The sequence below is a fragment of the Acomys minous genome (assembly GCF_964271855.1).
Source record: "Acomys minous genome assembly, chromosome: 3".
Lineage (NCBI taxonomy): Eukaryota > Metazoa > Chordata > Mammalia > Rodentia > Muridae > Acomys > Acomys minous.
In genome coordinates, this window is record NC_140485.1 from 32,102,842 (window position 1) to 32,119,508 (window position 16,667).

General features: G+C 42.1%; 1 long non-coding RNA gene across 1 annotated transcript in view; it reads left to right on the forward strand.

The window, feature by feature from the left end:
• The window catches only part of LOC311594130, a 37,060-nt gene extending 33,119 nt beyond the window's left edge, over positions 1-3,941 (forward strand). Inside the window, exons 2-3 of the long non-coding RNA XR_014777977.1 lie at positions 3,426-3,558; positions 3,686-3,941. This is a non-coding gene — a long non-coding RNA (uncharacterized lncRNA). The remainder of the gene's footprint in view (positions 1-3,425; positions 3,559-3,685) is intronic.
• Positions 3,942-16,667: the final 12,726 nt, after the last annotated feature.

The following is a 16,667-nucleotide window of genomic DNA, read 5'->3' on the forward strand; positions in this document are numbered from 1 at the left end:
CCCACCTCCACCATCTCCTCCCCCACCTCCACCAGCCCTCCCCCACCTCCACCATCTCCTCCCCCACCTCCACCAGCCCTCCCCCACCTCCACCAGCCCTCCCCCACCTCCACCATCCCCTCCCCCACCTCCACCAGCCTTCCCCCACCTCCACCATCCCCTCCCCCACCTCCACCATCCCCTCCCCCACCTCCCCCCCACCCTCCCCCACCTCCACCAGCCCTCCCCCACCTCCACCATCCCCTCCCCCACCTCCACCAGCCCTCCCCCACCTCCACCATCTCCTCCCCCACCTCCACCAGCCCTCCCCCACCTCCACCATCCCCTCCCCCACCTCCACCAGCCCTCCCCCACCTCCACCATCTCCTCCCCCACCTCCACCATCCCCTCCCCCACCTCCCCCCCACCCTCCCCCACCTCCACCAGCCCTCCCCCACCTCCACCATCCCCTCCCCCCTCCCCCCACCCTCCCCCACCTCCACCAGCCCTTCCCACTCCTCCTGCTACTGCTGCTCCTGGTTTTTGTTTGGGTGCTCAGGATGCAAACTCAGGTCCTCAGGCTCACATCCTAAGCATTCTACTGACTTAAGCCCTCTTCCCAGCGGTGGACATAATTCACTAATCAGAGTATTTTTTCTTTCTTTTTTTCATTTTGTTATATTTCTTTTTACATATACATTTATATTATTACACACAAATAAAATAAACTACATACAGCAAGAAGAACCAGGAAACAATCAGGAATTATATAAATGTTACATTCATAGTGATTTGGCTATTTGTATTTGGCAAACTTGAAGAAAGCGTATTTCCTATCCACCTATCTTGGTGAGTCTAAAATTCTGAATGAAAATCAGTATCTATCATATTTCATCTCTATCAACTTAAAACATCCAGCTAGACCTGAAAACATCTTAACCCCTAAACAACTAAGTTTAATTATAAGGCTAAACTATCTGGTCTCCAACCCTATCAGAACCTTGAGAACAAATAAAATTTAATTACCCGAGTGAATCGGAAGTGCAGGTTAGCAGCTTCCAAAATGAAAAAAAAACAACAACAAAACAAAACCCAGCCTACCTTAATTAGAATATTTTAAAAATTCCTTCCTTCTATCAGCATTTCTTTGCACCTTAAAAAGTTCGCTAAGTGCCATTAGCTATGTGTCTGCTGTATTTCCATTTGTGATCGTGTTAAAAACTCATTCACTGGGCTAAAAATCCATGGTGCGGAAAAAAGTGACAGGCGCTCTGGCTAACGGAATGACCAGAAACTGGCTAGATCGGTTCACACAGGTTTATAGAAACACCAGACATTCTCTAAGTCTTTACTCTATGCTACTGTGTGTGCTTAGGGGGAGAATATACACCTTGGTCCTCTAGCCCCATCACACTGCTCCCTACTGCTGTGCCCCAGTGGCTTCCTAGTACACTCAAAGCTAAGTCCAAGCATTGATGATGCTCTCTACTGCCTCTTTGGTTTGGCCAATCACTAGCTACTGCTTAGTGGAACTTCAGCAGTTTAAGAAAGCATCTTATCTGCATTGTTTGCTATGCCTACAGCACATTGCTTCAGACCTGTGCAACACTTGCTCTGTCTTCTTGCAGCTTTTCCTGAGTGTTTTTTATCTGATCATCTCTACCTCCATGTTCACCCCACTCCCTCACTCTACCTCTCCACCATGGGTGCCCACACTTGATTTCCAATTACACACACACACACACACACACACACACACACACACACACACACACACTGTATTTTTCTGGCATATAAGATGCCTTTTTAACACCTACCCCCTGAAAAAAATCTGTGCCAAAGCCAGGGTCGTCTTATACGCAGGGTACCTGCAACTTGCTTTCCCTTGCTTCATATGTCCAGCACGTATAGTGGGGGGCACCCTCGGCCGATTCTCCACTCTGTGCGGCGGGTATGAAGCAGGGAAGAGTAAGCTGCACACATCTTCTTGTATTTCGAGGAGGAGAATGTGAGCGTGGATTGGCTCTCCACCGGAATCCGCCCATTCCACGCGGAGCTGCTTGCCTCAGAGTTGAGTGTGGAGCACCACTTAAAGGGGCAGGGTAGGCTGGCACTAGCTGTCTGTCAGCATTTAATAAACCACATGGTTGTGTGTGCCCTGCCTGCTAGTGCACACATGCCTGAGTCTGCTGCACAGGGTTTGAGTTGGAAGAGGAGTAGTCTTATATGGCAAGTATATTCCAAACTCTATATTTTACATTTCAACTGGAAAAGTTGGAGGTCATTTTATATGCCCAGTCATCTTATATGCCAAAAAAAAATACGTTATTTGTCTCACCTGTTTCTCTTCAGTCAATATTTTATATTCAAGGCCATTGGATGGCTCAGAGAGTAAAGGCATTTGCTACTAAACCTGAGGACCTGAGTTCAATCCATAGGCCGAAAAAAAAAAATAAATGGACTCATGCAAGTTGTCCTCTGACTTCCACATGCCCACAAGCATATGCACATACAAAAGAAATATAATAAATATTTTAAAAACATTTCCATATTCATTTCAATTCTCCATGTATAGTTATTGTCCCTCATTTAGTGTCTTGAGAGAAGAGCAGACCAAGCCTTTATTAAGGCTTATGACTTTAATTGTTTGCTAAGAGCAAAACTGCAAAACCTCATGGTAATTTGCAACAGTCACGGGAAATACAATCAGAGTTTAATCTGTTTGATCTGTGATGATTTTGGCTCAAAATACTTTGGGAAGTAGTATCTCTGTATGTCATTTTAAAGATAAACATTATTTAAGTAGCGTATTGAGGAAAAATGAAACATATCAGTAATGGTAGTATATTTAGAAAAACATATATACCTCAAGAATGCACTTCAAAGAGATGAAAATGATCTGAGAAACATAATTCATGGTTTTACTCCCTTCAAGGAATGAGGAGGGGGCATAATTCAATACATAATGAATTAATGTATTTAAAATACAGTAGGTAAATTTCAAGAGATTTTCATGGAAATTACAGTGTTCAGGAGCATCCATTATAGGGTTTGTTTTTTTTTTAAAGTATGTTGTGGATTCATTCAGGATGCCTACCGCACAGATGGTATTAATATCATATGTCCTTGAATGCTTTCAGCGAGCCCCTTAATATTTTTACCAAGATCAATTATTTTAAACCCAACATATGCTTTTGAAAAAACCACTTGCTATGTGAATGTACATCATTGGTGTCTATGGCAGTGGGAGCTTTTTGTTTTGAATACAGATGTACTGTTTGAATGTCATGCCCTGCACTGTGGCAACAGGGAAACCTCTGTGGCTAATAGTAGCCTGTGTGTTTATCATAGGGGCAGTAGCAGGGGCAGATGGTCTCAATTTTGCATCACTTTCATTCTGAGTTGTGCTCTTCATGGCAACGTATTGGTACTTTTTATTCAACCAGCTGTAGGCATCAACTAAAGCAAGCCCGCCATGTGGAATGGACCGTGCACTTCCCTGGCATGATTTGGAGGACAAAGCTTGAGGAGTGGTTGTTTCAGGTGGTTGGAAATGAGCAGGAGAGAGTGTTACTCAAGGTACGTGAATTTGGGGACACATGTGGGTGTCTACACTATTTTGACTCTGTTGTTCTAAGGTGGAGCTGGGGAGTTTGTATTTCAGCTTCTAGCTTATTCCTTGGTGACACAAATGCTACTGTTTCAGGGGCCACATTTCAAGAATCATTGGGGGAAAAGCAGACAGATGTGATTCAGAGACAAAAAAGGCTCAAAGGATGCTTTTATGCATGTCCTGATGGAGAAGTCCCTGTGCAGCTTCAGAGAAGATGTGGAAAACGTGCCTCCTGGACACTAGTCAGCCAACGAGGGCTTGCTACTTGGATAGCTTAGTCCCATGAACCTTTGCAAGCCTCTTTCAGCCTCTTGATTCATATGCTGTGAGGGTGGGATAGACGAAAGGTGGATGGGATATAATTTGGAGAAAACTTGCCAAATGATTTTTATTAACCTCACTTCCTGTTTTAAAATCAGTTGATGGGTCTTACCTGTTTTGTTAGGACGGAGAATCAAGAATTAAACACCAGAAGTACACCCCTTTCCAACTTGACACTCCAAACACATTTCCTTAATATAATATTTTCATTCATGATTTCCTAAAAGGCACATGCCTCTGACAGAGAGAAATGTATTCAGTTTTTGAGCCCGAATAATCTACAGTTCTAAATATTGTTCAACATTCCGAATTCAAACTCTCTTCTGAGACTTACATGAATGCTTAGCCGAGAGTCACTGTTCAATGAAGAGCAAATTCTATACTCCCAACATACAGAAAAGTCGGAATTGGCCCAAGTCAACTCTAGAGAGAAAGCTGCAAAGCCTTATAGTAATTCTAAACAGGTGCAGGCGCTTTGGGCAGTAAAGTGACAGCTGTGTCCTTTTAAAAGCAGGCTTGAACTGGTAATCTTCATCTCTCGACTTCTTGAGTATATCCTACCTGAGTGTGGAACTCAACAGGAAAATCTCTGAGGCTTGTACTTCTACGTTTGCCATCTAGTGCACGTGGTGTCATGGTATGAGCTCCAGTAGGCTTCGGCAACATGGTGCCTATAGCCTTTTACTTCCAGCCCACATATCCTGTTTTATAGGCTGGCTCCACGCTATCACCTAGATCAATCCTTCGCAGATGTCCTATGTTCTGGGCACTTAAACATCCTGGGATCTAGAGTGCTGCTTTGATTTTGCATTCCCTTACAGTTTCAGTTTCACAACCCTCCTCCGGGGCTTCCTTACAGGGGATTTGACTCTGCTGCACATTGTCTCACAGGCTCTCCTTTGAGATTTCACCAAAAGCTTCCATGACCCTGTAGCGCTTGCAGTTTGGATGCCTGAAAACCAAGCACCCAGTTGGTCTGATGACAGCTGTAACAGTAAAGGAGGTTCGTCAGACCCTGGCTGCAGCCTCCAGTGCCTGTGTGGTATACAAGCACAGAGTAAGTCAATGGCTCTCTGTTCTCATGCAGAATTAGAGAATGTTTATAATTTTATACTGCAGATCATACGATCCCTGTACTTGGGCTAATTTCTAAGCTGTCCTCAAGGTGTCTTCCCTACTTTTCATTCCTCGGTACTTGTCTTCTCATTTATTTATTAATTTCTATTGAGATAGGATCTTGCTGTATAGCCCAGGTTGGCACAAATGTACAATCCTCCTGCCTCAGGTCCTTAAGTACTGAGATTAAGGGTAAAATTGGTTGCCCAGCTTCTTCTTTTTTTAAGGCTTCTAACCTCCTTAATGACTACAGTCCTTATTCACAACTTTAAATTTGTCCCTTTCCTGGCTGGTCTGCATATGCTTCAAATCTGTTTGCTTTGCTTTTTATTCCCAATTATCAATGTAAATATATCTAAAATCAGCCAACAGGGACTAGGGCACAGCCTGAATGCTATGCTGCTTTTGAACTTTCTCTACCAACTTAACTAGTCCATCACCTTTAAACTCCGCTTACCACAACATTTTAGGAGATGTTTAAAATGTACACAAGTTCTGTACTACACATCAATGACTTCCCATTTGCAGGAAGCCTCATTGGACAGTTGCTGGTGTCTGCAATTATGTTGGCATTCTGATCTGCCAAGTTGCCACCAGACTCTTTAAGCTTTTCTTGTAACATGGTAGGACCCTTTTTATAACCAATATCTCCACAGTTCCCATAATCCAGTTCCCCAGTGGCTTAGGCGCCACAATGCCAGATCAGTCACAGCAGCAATTGTACTTCTCTGGGACTTACTTTCTGTACTAGTCAGGACTTTGTGTCACTATGACCAAATACCTGAGAAAGAGGTTACTTATTTTGGCTCATGGTTTCAGAAGGTCCAGTCCCTGGTTACTTGGCCCCATGTTTCAGGCTTGGTATGTTTCAGAACATCATGGAGGATAGAAGGCAGAAATACACGAAGAGGTCAAGGCAAGAGCCAGCTTCCATGGCAATGACCCCAGTGACCTTATTCTTTAACCAATAGGACATGCTACTGTCATCTAATAATCTTTTTACAAATCCAAATCCTTTAAATGAACACTTTCATTAATTCAGAGCCCACATGACCTAAGGGTATCTGGAAACTCCTTCAAAGACACACCCAAGAGCATATTTCACTGATGTTCCTGACATCTTTTAATCTAATAAAGTCGAGTTAAACTGACCCCTACATTTATATCATCACCCTAGAAGCACATATCACAAAGCTGCTTGCTTTGGAAGGAAACTTCCTTTTGTCAGTCATCAGCAATTTTAGGTCAAGCTCATCTACTTTCTGGATATGCTTTCTCTGGCTGATGTGAGAGACTCTTAGGTCAAGTGGCTGTAGGCTACTCTGGTAGGAGATAGGAGGTCAGTGGAGAATAAGTGCTGGCAAGAGATAACTAAGAGATCTTTGGTATTGGTGTTTTATGACAGCTTAGGGGTTCCATAGGCTATTCAGAAGTACACCTGCCAAGGGACAGAGAGGATCAGTGAATAGTCTCCAAGGATTTACAGAGATTTTTCAATATGGAAAATTTCTGCCTTTTTAAGACAATTTAAACAAAAAAATGAGAATCAGTACCCACTTTCAGGGCTTTCTCAGTGCAGAGAAAACCACTTCATAGATGCACTATTTGCTCAGTCAGAATGTGGAAACACTGTTAAGGAGTATGTAAAATTATATATCATTTGATAATGCAAAAATTTGAGTTATTATACACAGAAAATAAATACAAAATCATTTTTGTAATCATTTAAAATAGTAGTCAGGGGAGTTTTTAAATACCAACCATTCAGACCTACACCTATTTAGGCAAAGCCTTAAAATGAGTGCTTGAGCCCTTCTTGGCTTACCCAGAATTCCTGCAGGTACTAGCAAACAACAAGGCCTGCTTTAAGAGAAAGCCAGAGGCAGAGTGGTGTATGAGTCCTGACAAGTGGACCAGCTATCTGGAAAAAAAAAACACTCTTAGAGTTTTTCTAAAGAGTAAGCACTCCTGCATCTGTGCTTTCTGGCCAGAAGCCCAGGGACAGTCTGAAAGTCCTTTCAATTCTCCAATTCTCCAGAGCGGTCACCTACACCATGATCTGCAGATCCTGGCCTCCCCCTTCCTGTGGTCTCTATGTCTGTAGCAGCCTGGGCTCTGGGGATTTTGAGGGTACACTGAACATCTGACCTGTACTGTTGATGCTCATTTCTTCCTGTAGAGATTCAACCCACTCTCAGGGTCAACTCCAGAGCAAGAGCTAAGGTGAACCAAAGGGAAATTCAATGCTCTTCCTCTCTAACTTGTAGCAAACATACAGGCTCAGGGGCAAAGAGAGCATGGTGTTTTCACTCAATAAATTTGTATCTTCTCCTTGAAACAGCGGAGACCAATTAAGTGACTTTTTAAAAAGGAGACTGACTTAATAAGATCTGCATTCTCAAGGCCCACTCGTATTGTATTTAGCATACATGAGTAACAGACAGAAGCTAAGGACTTAACGCTTCTACATTAAATGTTTTGGAGCAAATATTGCATGAAGAAAGTTCCCAGAAGTTGTTAAAACAAACGCTGAGTTGCTTAAAACGTAAATCCAAGCAGTTAACACTTATGTTTAAAATTCTTTATAAATTCCCCATGGTCTAGGAAACAGTTTTCAAACTATTTGCTCACTCCTGTCACCATACAAAGGTGTGAGTACTATGCTACTTCAATATACTTCTGTTTGTTTATTTGCTTGTAAGTAATATGCACATATAAAATGTAAAAATTTAAAACATAAAATACTTAAAAACAGAGGATCAGAAAAATTTAGAGCACCCAGATAAAAGCAAACATAAACAAGTATTATATGTTCTTCCTCCCTCTGAAGGGTGTTTGCACATTCCTTTGGAGCCCTGGGCTCTAAGAACAGAGAAATAACACATGACCATAATCTATAATAAACAAAGCAACTTTGTGACCACTCAGACAGGATTCCCTCTATTGTTGGTCATCAGTGCCTCTGTGGTAGTTGCCTGCATTGATTTAATGTTTTCTTCCTTCTGTCTCTTGGTATATGCTGATTTTTAAATATGTACTACAATCCTTTTATTGCTTCATTTCTTTTCATCTTACCTCTACCGTGTCTCTTGTCTTCTACATGAACATCGTCTCTCTGTATGAAAGTCTTCTTACCTTGCGGATACTGTGAGCTCCCTGAAGGCAGGCAGTAGGTCTGGGGTTGACTGTGCTTCTACTGGTGTACACACACACACACACACACACACACACACACACACACGGAACATTCTCAGCCATGGTTCTAGTTAAGTATGAGTGGAAGATGGTATCACATGCAGGGGTAATTTATACCCTTTGTGTGTCTGTGTATGTATGTTGGTCTGTTGTATATTTTATAGCTTATAGAATGCTTATTACAATTTGTCATTGACACCGATAACAATCCTTCATGAATGAGAATATCCTGATAGTTATAGCAAAGAGATTGCTAAAGAACAGAAGTCTAATGAATAATTGATCATATCTAGATCTTCCTCCTGAGGACTAATAATAGCAACAACATTGCTTGGCCTTTCTTTTGATTTATTATGTTTTTGTTTAAAAATTATACATATACATATATAAACAATGTGTATATACATATACACACATATATAATATTGCTTATTCTGAGAATTTTGTATGTGTTTTGTTCATTTTCACACTCCAAATCCTCCTGGATATTATCTTTCCCTCGCCACCCAATTTTGTGTTCTTTTTTCAAGGAAAACAAAACAAAACATCCAGCTTGTGCTGCCCTGACATTCTTGGATGTGCGTCTTCCACTGGAGCAGAGTCAACTTACTAGGGGCTACACGCTTAGAGAGAACAGATCCTTCCTCTCCTAGCAGCTATCAATTGCCAATAGTTCCTCTCCAGGAGTGGGACTTCACTCCCAGTTCCCCTGCCCAGGTTGTAATCTGGTCTGGCTTAGCTTGCACAACTTTTGCGCATGCTATCACAGTCACTGTGACTTGCTATGTGCAACTCCTCTGCTGTGCTCAAGAGACAGTTTTCCATTTGTCCACAAATTTTGAGAATTCTTTGTTTTTAATAGCTGAGTAACCCAGAAGCAGAAAGAGTCAAATGGTATATACTCACTTATATCTGGACACTAGCCCAAGGGGCATGCCCCAGGAAAGTGGGTCAGAGGGGAGGACATCCTATTGGGATCCTAGGTGAGAGAAGCATGAGAGAATGGGGAAATAGAAGGATCCAGAGTGTCCTAGAAACCTATAAGAACATTATGATGTGTGGATCTGGGCTCAGGGGTCCTGTGCAAACTATGGCACCAGCCAAGGACAATACGTGCAGTAAACTTCGAACCCCTACCCAGATCTACCCAATGGACAGGACATTCTCCACAGTTGAGTGGAGAGTGGGGTCTGACTTTCACATGAACTCTGGTGCCCCATTTCTGACCATGTCCCCTTGATGGGGAGACCTGGTGGCACTCAGAGGAAGGATAGCAGGCTACCAAGAAGAGACTTGATACCCTATGAGCATATACAGGGGGAGGAGGTCCCCCTCAGTCAGAGTCATAGGGGAGAGGAGTAAGGGGAAAATGGGAGGGAAGAGGAATGGGAGGATACAAGGGATGGGATAACAACTGATACATAATATGAATAAATTAATAAAAAATATTTTTAAAAAAGAGACAGCTTTCCTTCTAGTCATCTGCTACCCCCAACTCTTACGTTCTTTCTGCCCCTTCTTCTACAATGGGCCATGAGCTTCAAAGGAGGGAATGTAGCATACAGATGCTTCACTTATTACTGATTGATCTGTAGTTTCTTATTTTGTTTAGCACCTTGAATCAGTCATGGGGCTCTGTGATAATCATCACCTTTTTACAAATAAAAGCTTCTCTGATGAGGGTTGAGAGAGATATATGTGGATGTAATTGTGGAAGGTGCTATGAGTGATGGATCACGGAAAAGTATTCATCAGTCTTACCTAGCTGTGAACCCAATGGCTTGGCAAGATGTAATCGTGGCATGAGTGTCGTCATCAGAGGTAACCTCTTACTGATTGGATTTCAGTTCCTCTCCATTAGATGAAACCCATACTATTATTCTGCTAAATGGACATATTTTTTTATGCGTGATATTGTATATATGTAGTGTATGTGTATGTGCTAGTGTTGGTAGATGTGTGTGTGTGTGTGTGTGTGTGTGTGTGTGTGTATGGTTATGCACAAGTGCAAGGAGCAGTGGGTAACCGAGTGTCTTACTAAATAGCTCTCCACCTTATTTTTAAGACAGGTTTTCTCACAGAACCTGGCATAATTAAGTGGCTAAGCTGGGTGGTCAGGGAGCTCAGGGAATCCTCTTATCTCTGCCTCCCCAGTACTGGCACTATTGATGTGTGCCACCATACCTAGGTTTTGGTATGAGTGTTGGTGACCAGAAGACAGTTTCCATGAGAAGAGGATTGGGGATTTGGGTATCTTGATAGGAATGAGATATTCCACCCTTTTGGGAGAGGAAGGAGCTGAACGTCAGACATTCAGTCAGCGATTTAATCAGTCAGACCTGTGTAATGAAGCAATGATTCACACTCCTGAGCCTGAGGCTCAGTGGAGATTACTGGCTGGTGAGATCATTCATGATTTGAGAAGTTGATATACCCTGCCTACAAACAGAGAAGGCACATAGTAGTTAACACCTGTGTGGGCTTCGTCTTCTGCCTGGCTCCAATCAATACTGATGACTGAACTACACTTGTGAGTATAAAGGTTTTCTGACTCTAGTTTGTCTATATGTCTCAATAACTGGACCAAGGTCTTATTGTGTTGCATTTGTCCTAACTTAGCATCTAGCATGGCTCATTATTTGCTCCTGGTGGCTGTTTGCTGGCACTGTAATGCATTACTTGGTATTTACACATGTGCCAAATAGAGTTCAATCTTCCCAGGGTGTGATCTCGCAAAGCTGAAGGCATTATCAGACTTTACACACCTGGCTCTGAAGTGATTGAAAGGTAGTTATACCGAGTGTTTGCTTTCTTCTTCCTGTGTGTTTTCTCTTAGTATTTCTGCCACCATGGTGCATCACTTTTTCAAAGAAACATAAGAATACTGAACAAACATACCACGTAGATAGGTACAGGAATACAACTTAGTTCCTAGCTTTCTGGTCTGGGTGTGGTCACTGAAGTTTGTTAGGCTTGGTCTCAAGAGGAACCTTGCACGCTCTCTTACGCATAGCACAAAAACCAGGCTTCATGGACCAACTCCTAAAAAGTAAAATACCCCCAGCAACCAGAATCACACACAAGAACAAAACCATTTAACTCTTCATTGGACACTCAAGAAAATTTCACATGTTTGCCTTTTCAGAAGATATGTATCCTTCTAAAAGATTCTTGTCTGTGTAGACATGTATGTTTGTGAGTATGAGTATGGGCTCATGTGCACTGTGTGTGTGTGTGTGTGTGTGTGTGTGTGTGTGTGTGTGTGTGTGTATGGAAGCCAGAGGATAACCTTGGTGTTGGTCCTGGCCTACCATCTTGTTTGGGGCAGGGTCTGTTGTTCACTGCTATGTGCCAGGCTAGCTGGTACATGAACTTCTATGTATTCTGTTGTCTCTGCCTCTCATCTTCGGATAGGATGGAATTGCAGATGCATGCTGCCACACCTGGCTTTATGTGGGTTCTGGGGGTCCAAACTCAGGCTGCCACTCTTTCATGGAAAGCACCTTATCTACTGAGGTATCTTTGTAGTCTAGAAAAATATCGTCAATGAACCCCAAGTCAATAGTTTCCTTTTAGTAGAGATTTAACCCAGGATGCCTTACATGCCAAGTAATTGCTTTACAACTGAGCTGAGGCCCAATCTCATTTGGATTTTAATAATCCCTTTTGGCTTTTTCTTGTCTTTTTTCTTCTGCTTCCTCTTGGGTCTTGTTTCTCTGATTATTATGTTTCCTTAGCCATTTCTTGTTTCTTTGTTGGCTTTCTGTGGTCTCCTGGCATGGTCTTCACTCAGGCTGCTCCCCTTCTTGGGTTCTCTTCCCATTTGGTTAATAGCAGGGTATCCTCTGTCATGATACCAGAAATGATGCTAAGACATGTCTTTTTTTTTTTAAGGCAGGGTTTCTCTATGTAGCCCTGGCTGTTCTGAAACTCGTTCTGTAGACCTGGCTGACCTCCAACTCAGAGATGCTTTTGCCTCTGTCTGCCTCTCTGATGGGATTAAAGGCGTGTACCACTACTGCCTAGCTAAGACCTGCTCTTATATACTTGTGGTTTAACAACCAGATCTAGCCAATGGATAGGATGCTCTTCACAGCTGAGTGGAGAGAGGGGTCTGACTTTCACACGAACTCTGGTGCCCCATATTTGACCACGTCCCCTGGATGGGGAGGCCTGGTAGCACTCAGAGGAAGGATAGCAGGCTACCAAGAAGAGACTTGGTATGCTATGAGCATATACAGGGGGAGGAGGTCCCCCTCAGTCACAGTCTTAGGGGAGGGGAGTAAGGGGGAAAATGGGAGGGAGGGAGGAATGGGAGGATACAAGGGATGGGATAACACTTGAGATGTAATATGAATAAATTAATAAAATATATTTTAAAAATTAAAAGAAAAGAAACACACACACACACACACACACACACACACACATACCAACAAACAAACAAAAAAATGTGTAGGATACGATGCACATTTGAAATTAATCTTGTTTCTCTGTCATAGCACAGAAGGATATCAAGATTGGAACCATGCTTCTTATAGCTCCATAACTGTATGGAAGGCTGTGACTACAGCAATTGGCTTGCTGGGTAAATTCCCCACATCAAGTTTCTATATGGTCTCCAAGTTTGACAACCACATGGAGTCAAAACTGCCCTTCCTCACCATACCTCTAAGGCCAATCAGAGCCTAAAAGTATATTTGCAGATGGATGGTGTGCTTTGAGAACTCTGTCTTTGTAAATATCATTCAAGAAGTAGTTTCACTGGGCACACATAGATTAACATTCTGATTAGAGTCTCCTTTGTCGAAAAGGGAACCTGGCTTAGTTTTCATCAGAGATGACCACAGGATACAGGCTGTGCAAATGTCTGTCTGTAATGCAGCTTTGTGGCGGCTCAACCTTTGAGCTTGCACTCAAAGGCATCAGTTTCAGGTCAGAGTGCTGTTCTTAAGTGATCAGCATAGAACAGAGGGAAGACATTGCAGTGACCTTGCTGAGGGTCTAAAGCTGCACTGAAGTCTTCTCTATGATTAAGTGAGCCGAATCTTAGATTAGCTAAAAGCAGTGCAGAAACATAATGAGTTCACTTATTTTGGAGCATTTAATAACAGTTATAGACAGTTATGTGATCAGGCGGAGTTATGACTTATTCATTCTTTCATTGCTATTAAAATTACTGCATTTGAGGTTTTTAAAGTCATTGAAATAAAAAAAGTCTGATTTATGTTAGGAGAATTTAGCTTGCCCTTTGGTCTCTCAGTTTTTAAATGATATAATTAGACTTTTTAAAGACCATTCTAAAAGCATTATTAGCATTTTGTATAGCAGAAAGTAAATGCATGTTTTGTGGATAGTTTAATTTTAAAAGGCATAATAATACTTGAGTCAGACAGTGATATTCATAGATTATTAAGGAAAGATTTTTTGTATGAGATTTCTCAAAAGGCAACTGTATAATTTTAGTAATAGACTATATAGAATATGTGTGGATTTTTTCATGTGTACACACACATGCTTTCTTGAAAATGCACTCTCTAATTTGATTCTGAATGGACATGACAAAAGCATGGGACTAACAGAACGCAGCTTTCCTGCCGTTTGGGAAGGCAAGGATGGAAAGGGAAAGTAACCAGGGATGTATTAACTCATGACCTTTAGCATATTTCCCCAGAACTTACAGATCCATCTATCAGCCTGGGGCTGGGGTGGGGGCTGCTTTAATCATAATGAAGAGATTTGCAGGTGTTTTGAATTAGTGGCAGGTAGACAACAATCAGTAAATCGACTTGGAGGAACATGGAAGTTCCGTGGATGCACCACCATCTTGGCCAGAAGCTAGGGTTAAATTTTTCTTATGCATTATATTTCCTGTTGCTCAAATATATACAACTGCTACTTCTATGTGGTTTATGACACAATGCACAGGCAAAAACAAAACAAAACAAAACAAAACAAAAAACCAGCGTGCTAAAGTGCTGATAGTGCTGATTTCAATTGGACACTGTACTTCGATTATTTTATGCATAAAACCGAGCTTATCGCAGAGCATTTAAATAACAGGTACTTGTGCCATGTGTTTGTTCTGTAAACAGTTTGTTTTCTTTTTGGAGACTCAGAACAGAACACTATATGGTCAATGAAGAACACTGATAAGAACACTACTCAGATGAATGCAAGGAAGTGTTTTAAATAACCAGCACTGAAATTTGCCCATGTAGCTAAATAGATGGTCTTTTGCATCTGTTAAAACATGGCCATATATTTTTTCAGATACATTGCTGTAAGTGAATGGACATGGGCACATTTATACCTTTTCAATTTCTTTTTTGGTTTTATTTTTGTTTTTTTTCAAGACAGGGTTTCTCTGTGTAACCTTGGCTGTCCTGGACTCACTTTGTAGACCAGGCTGGCCTTGAACTCACAGTGATCTGCCTGCCTCTGCCTCCTGAGTGCTGGGATTAAAGGCATGCGCCACCATATAGATGCAGTTGAGTTTAGTTCCTGAATTTTGCCTTCTACATTAGTGATCATCCTAAGGTGAGTCCTTAGCTAGTCTGAAATAGCCAAGTCATCTACTTTGTGAATTGAAAGGAAAAGATGTCATGCAGTTCACAGGTGTGGGAGGTCATATTATTCTGGTGACAGCTGAGAGGTCAGCATCAGTGAGCATCAGCTTCCAGTGACTTCACAGCCCCAGTGCTATTTGAGGCTCTTTGGAAAAACAGTCATGGCTTCCTGACAGTGATGTGTGCTTCCACCTGGGCTGTTGCCAAAAAGACAGGAAGGCCTGGGAGCAAGATTCACATCGGCCTCACTGACTGGACTGAGGGGTGCAGGGCAGAGCTGCCGAGATCTCCAGTCCACGCAGTGCAGAATTCTGTCCACTAGAGACTGATCTCAGCCCGGTAAACATGCTGCTACGGTTTCACAGTTTAGACTTGAACTATGGTCTCAGAGGTGAGGGGCCAGTGCTTCATTCTCTAAGTCATTTAGCCTTTTCCTTCGAAGGAAGATTGATTTTTTAAAAAGCTATTAACCTTCCGTGATTTATCTCATTAGATCATCTTCATTTTCTTCTGCTTATAATAAGACTATATCATGTAGTTTTATTCCTCAGTTAATTCAATGAGACTCGGAAAGGGAAATACATACATGGGATGCATAAAGAAGGGAGAGATGCTAGAAAATTGTCAGCAATGCTGAGCTGAAAACAAAAGCAGCAGCAAATGTCATCGCAGATCACAAAAGGCACGATCCTGTAGACATCATGACACTCTGTAGCCTGGTTTTACAGAGAAACTTCTGTGTCATCGATTCCAGGGCTAGACACCATGCTAACAATATTGCATTGTCTTTCCTTCTTTGGTGTGGAAACAAAGAAGATAGGTTTCTTTTCCTTCCTTCCTCTCTTCCTTCCCCTCTTCCTTTCTTCCTTTCTTCCTCCCTCCCTCCCTCCCTCCCTCCCTCCCTCCCTTCCTTCCTCTCTCCCTTCCCACCCCCTCTTTTCCCTTGAAGTGACTAAAATATAAGCCAGGGAACCAATGGCAGTCAGTTCATGCTGAGTATATATTCAGAGGTGCACAAGAAACAGCAATTTCCAAGGAAATTACATTAAAACACATCTGTTCAGAGCTTGAAATTAGACATTTTATCTATTTTTACTGAAAAATGTGAAAAATGTGTTGAACTATTCTGTTCTGCTCTTCTATCCCAAATCCTTTAAAGTGAACCAGACACCTATGGGTGGCTTCCCCGAGCTGAACGGTGGTTGATTTATTGTATTCTGTTGATTGAGTTTCCACTTTGGAACTGTGTTACATTTTGTGACCAATGTGTTAGCATGAATGACTTTAATTCACTCTCCATAACTTTATGAGACAATAATTTACATTTCTTCTGAAGTACCTGATAGCAAAAGAATTTCTGGTGTTTTGACTTTTTTTTTTTCATGCATGCTTCTAGGCCCAGAAAGAATAGCAAATGTGAGCTCCCTGTATTAGCAACATAATCCGTTTTAGGAGTGCAAGAGTCCCGCCAGCTCACCTGCTCCACCCTAACACCCAGGTTAGGTGGGTGGAAGCTAATAAAGGCTTATAATAACACGTGAGTACTTGGTCAGCCTAAGCAGCCACATGCCTAATTCTCTGTCATTTTCAGGGCTTATTTAACACTCGTGTTTGAAACGCCTTTTGTTATAGGTACTGCTGGTTTATTTAAGTTGCTGTTTGGGCAGGTGAGGCTAGCTAAACAATAGCGAGTTCTGACAATTTATTTCTAAAGAAACTGAAGAAGCTTAGCCCATCATGCTTTTGTTTGTCATTTCCTGAACTGGTTCGCAGGACGCCAAGAAAGACAGTTTGAAACTGGAGAGAGAAAAGATTAGAAAAATATGTGTGGCGATGGAGTCACACCTGTTTGTGCTCTTTGAGCGAATGAGCGT